This window comes from Trachemys scripta, chromosome 10 (assembly GCF_013100865.1).
Source record: "Trachemys scripta elegans isolate TJP31775 chromosome 10, CAS_Tse_1.0, whole genome shotgun sequence".
NCBI classification, from domain to species: domain Eukaryota; kingdom Metazoa; phylum Chordata; order Testudines; family Emydidae; genus Trachemys; species Trachemys scripta.
Window position 1 is genome coordinate 25145792 of NC_048307.1, and position 5263 is coordinate 25151054.

Sequence of the window (5263 nt, forward strand, 5' to 3'; positions counted from 1 at the left end):
CGCCGCCCCAATCCCAGTAAAACCCCAGGAAAGGCAGCTGCCGAACCTGCTGTCAAAAAAAACCCGCCCCTCGCTCTCTCACTGGCAGGCTTGGCTCCACCTTTGCCGGTTTGAACGGCAAAGCCCACATCCATTGGATAACTGCGTGCCCATCACCAAGCCAGTGTCACAAAGGGGCGGGAAGAGGGACAAGATTGGTTACGACACCAAAAGCTTCTGCGCACGCGCAATAGGGCTGCGTGCTGTGCGCAGGCGCAGTCGTTCTTTTCCACCGCCCTGAGGAACGCAATGAACCAGCCTTCCCTCTCCTTTCCCCTCCCCCTATCGTGATGTACTGGGGTCTTGGTGGTGACTCCTCCCATTGTCTGGTGGTAAGGGAGGGACACAGGCTGCTGAGGTCTGTGCACTGTGGCCTCGTCCCCTGACACTTCCAAGCATGATTTTAATGAGGAGTTCTGAGGCTTCCCTGTGATTTTATATTTCATCATTGTGTGACTAAGTAAACAGTGCAAAGGGAGAGACAGCCACTGCCTCAGCTCCCACCTGCATAGGGCCCCCACAGCAATAGCCACCGTGCCAATGAGTGTATGTGCAGGACTGGGCATGCGCACAACTAATGGGCTTTGGGGATGGGGTTGGCACACGAGTGTGCACACACAAATATTGGTGCTCAAGTGAGGTTCTCTCAGATACTGGGGATCAAGCAATGAGGCCTGCATTCATGAGCGAAAGACCCCCAATGAGTACTTGGGTGATGGGCTCTTCACACATGCATGTGCCCACAGGTCCAGCTGATCATATTTGTGCACAAATACAACAGATACTATTAATGTACAAATGCATGATTTTGTAGCAATAGAGAGACCCACGCATATTCATGTGTAATGTGTTTTCTGTGCATGTAGATGGCAGAGGTTGAGACCTGTGAAAATTTTGCTCACCCAGTGAGCACTTACCAAAACAAAGTAAGTCTTTCTTTTTTAATGTCTTTCCACAGTTAACCAAAAAGGCTCACAAATGGTCCCATGGAGAAATATTCCCTGCACACAATTGTAGTAAGACAGTTCCTTAAAACAGATAGCTCCTAAACTTTTCAAGGGAGAAGTTATGTCTTCATCTTCATAGTGTTTGTACATCACCTAGAACACTGGGGTCCCAATCCCTGATTGGACCACTGGGCACTACCAAAGTATAGAAATTATATAATAATAACCATTTGATTGATGACCGTGTCGGCATAAATTAGTCTTGGTATTGAAAAATAATATTAAAATAAGTAAAGCATAATATATTTTATATATACAGAAACATTCCAAAAATCAAATGTGATTTTTCTCACAATATATAATTACATATATCTATATGTATACATTGTTTTTATTATTTGAATTCTGGTAGCGGCAAGAGATCGCAAATGAGACTGGGGCCTTATTGTGATAGCTATATACCTAATAAGAGAGAGTCTTTGCTCAGAGCTTAAAAATAGACAAGACAAGATAAAGGGTGGGAAGGAAAACAGAGAAGGTTATTTGGTCTAGGTCATTCAGCAGGTCAGTAGGCAATTTGGGAATAGAACTCAGTTGTCCTGGCTCCCAGTCCAAATCCCTGTCTACTAGACCATGCTGCAACCCAACTAAAAAGATAAGTGTTTTTGGTCATGCTAATTAAAAGCAGGTTCTGCCTGCTTCTCCATGCAGTCACACCAAATTATCTTAAGGCCTGATTTTCAGACGTGCTGAGCTCTCAACTCCTGTTAATTTAAACTGGAATTGTGGGGGCCATCACCTCGGAAAATCAGGTCCTTAGTGCACTGTTATTTATTAATATTATTTTATTATTTTTATTATGTTAGTGCTCATAAGGTGCTAGGCATTATCCAAACAAATAGCAAGACACTGGTCCCAATTCAGAAAAGTACTTGAGCACATTCATAACTTTAAGCACACTTAGAAATTGTTGAAAATATATTCTGTCTGTCCTTATTGATTAAATAACTTGCCCATACCTTAGTCACGTCTCGCCTTGACTACTGCATCCTTCTCCTCACAATCCCCTTACAATCCATCCAAAATACTGATATGAAAATCATCTTCCGCTCTCACTACTCTGACCATATTACTTCCCCTAATTAAGGCCCTTATTCTCTTTAGCCACCATGCGAGTTGGGCCATGATATGGCATAATAATAATAGTTAATAATATTATATATGAATATGTAGTTGGTTTTGCTCTGTGTGATACGCCTCAGTTTCCCCATGTGTAAAATGTGGCTAATAATACTTACCTCACTTTTAAAGAGATTTGAGATCTACTGATGAAATTCTGTGGCCTCTGTTATGTAGAAGGTCAGGCTAGATTAATATTATCGCCCCTTCTGGTCTTAAAATCTGTGACTCTATGAATCTCCTCTTTATGCTTTAGAAATCATTATGAGTGGGCAGTCAGCTGGGAAACACCAGTATAGTATCAGTTCACCACATACTGCTAGTATAAAATATGGAGTTGCATATATATTTATGCAATATATTTGTGTATATGTATATAGTTGTACCTTGTAACAGGACAGTCTGACTTTTGAAGGGCAGGTCTGGATCCAGGCCACCCTGCTCTGAATTCTGGCCTGGAGAAGTAGGGAATTCTGCACATTGTAGTTCCCAAAGAGATGTCTGGTAATTGTAGGCTGGGCTGCAATGCATGATAGGAAATTAACAGGTTATAAAAGGCAACTTTTCTCAGACCAGCGAGATTGATGAGTTTGAGAGCTAGTCTGTGGTTACCTAAAGAAACACCAATGCTGTGGTAAAACCTGGTGTGGGAGCTAGGTAAAGAGCCAGGGTGACAGTAAACTGTGGGGATTTCTCTAGGCAAAGGATGTAGGAGGATTTTTGAGCTCATTGGAAGAGGTCAGGCTGGTAGTTGGATCTCCTGGTGTGGAGGTGACTGAGGTATGACCAGTGACAGGCATGAAAGGAAGTGATCCTGGGAAACAAGGTAGCAGTGCAATCTTGGGGTTGGGACACATAGCTATCCCATGATTTAGGGTTGAGCTTAAGGAGGGCTGAGGGAGTTCTGGTCTTATTTATGCTCCCTTAGTTTGCTCCAGAAAAGGAGAACACTTACTTTGGCCAGAGGGCACCAATTCTCTAACAAACCCAAATAAACTGTCCAGCCAGAGGGGAAACTGAGGCAATGGCTGCATCCTAATGCCAGAGCAGGTGAGTTGCTGTTGCGTATGTTACATTCCCACGCTTTACAGTTGCAGTAATATATATAATTATTAGTGTGGTGCTGGCCATGACTCCATAATTAAGGTTGCATTGAAAAAAAAATGTTAAACTAGGGACTTATTGGGCCGGATTCTCAGTTATTCCATTACAACTCTCTATATCAACTTCATGCTTCTCCTATTCTGGGCCAATGCAGGGCCCTGTCTAGCTTTTGATGTAAATTAGAACATCTTTAGGGCTGCTCTAACCTGTATTCTGTATCCTGTGGGCCCTGGGAAGCAAAGAACAACAACCATTGTGCAGTATGCCCTGGCCACATCCCAGTCCATCCCGTACGCTGGGAATAGGGCTGGTGTAGAGCCTGTCTACCAGCTGGAAAGCCCCCAGCAGAGGGGATATTCTCATGGGATAATATCTGCTTATTTTAAAGTCTCTTTATGCTACCAGAGAGGCATAAAGTGGCATTGGTGTAACTAAGAATAGGCCCATTGTCTTGAATTTATATGAAAATCAAATATTTCCTCCCCAAACACACTGCTTATTAGATGGGTCCAGGCTGGGTTTTGCTGGATCTGTACACAAGTAAAGAGTTTTACACCGGCACTCCCTTAATATAATGGTCAGGGTACACATGCCAAGCAGGGTTTCACATCAGCTCTTATCTTAACATAATACAAAAACTATATATGTGCAACTGGTATAACATCCACTTTCTTGTTACCATAATGTCAGTGCTGTACATGCACAGCTGGTTTCGGATAAACTCTTCCATACCATTATACTGGCACTATATATTTGCTGCTAGTTAAGACTCCCACACTAAACATCTGGAGAGTAAAATGTTCACAAATGTTGGAAATCATTTCCTCTATTGTGCATGATGCTTCAGTCCATACACACAAATAAGCATGAATAAGAAATGAAAATGTGTTATCGCTTTGATCCTGGTTCTTCATTTAAGCGTCCTGCAAAAACGGGAATTCAAATACAAAAAAACTGCAGCAGATTCACCACCCCACCCAAGAGAGGGGAAAGTCAGGGAGCTGGTTGCAGCACCCTGATCCTAAGGTGCTTAGCCCTGGTAAAAGTTAGAGCTGTGGGTTATCTGATCCAACTGTCATTGGGTCCCTCAGAGACCTTGCAGCAGTGAAGAACCAGGCATAGTGGTGCTCTGGGTGAGCAAAGTGGACTTGATGGCCTGGAAAATGCAGGCCAGTGTTTGCATGGGATTAAAGTTAATGAACTCCATTCTTTAAAAAAGAAAAACAGAAAACCCTGAGTTAAGGTTCTTAAATTCTAAAAGTCACTTCCTCTCTCATTCATAATTCAGTAAATATACTCGCACCTCATTAGAAACAGCAACTTGAACTCTGACCATGTTTAAGAAGTTTGTATACCAATAAATGTATTCTTTGTGTGTGGTTCAGTCCAATGGCTACTGAAGTTGAAGGAAAGATTCCTGTTGACTTCCATCTGATTTGGATCAGGTCCATGGACAAGTTGTTGAATTTTAGTGAACATATACTTGTAGTGTAGGAAACAAATATAAAGGGTGACTTGAGAAAAATGCCTACTCAATTTAAAAAAATTGCTACAGGAGTTTGTTTATAAATTATATAGTGGTTGGTAAACAAGCAGTTGTACTTTACAGACTTCAGTAGTAGAATGTGGATATTTAAATGTGTATCATTCATGTTTTAAACAAGCCAAAGAACGGGGAAAGAAAACATCGCAATCAGACACTTTATCAATAGTATGATCAACTCTGTATATGCTATATTATAAATTGTCCACAAATTATAAATGCTACAGTTTCTTAAATTCTTATCAAATTATATAAACATTGAAATGAGTCAAACAGTAATGTGTGATGGGACTGTCCAAAAGTACTCCAGTTAATACAGTTCTTCAGTCAACACCTCTTCTTAGGGTCTGATCCAAAGCTGTCTGAAATCATTACAAACACTCCCTTTGACATCAGTGGGATTTAGAGCAGGCCGTTGTAGACATTCTTATCAACATCTGAGATCAGAAAT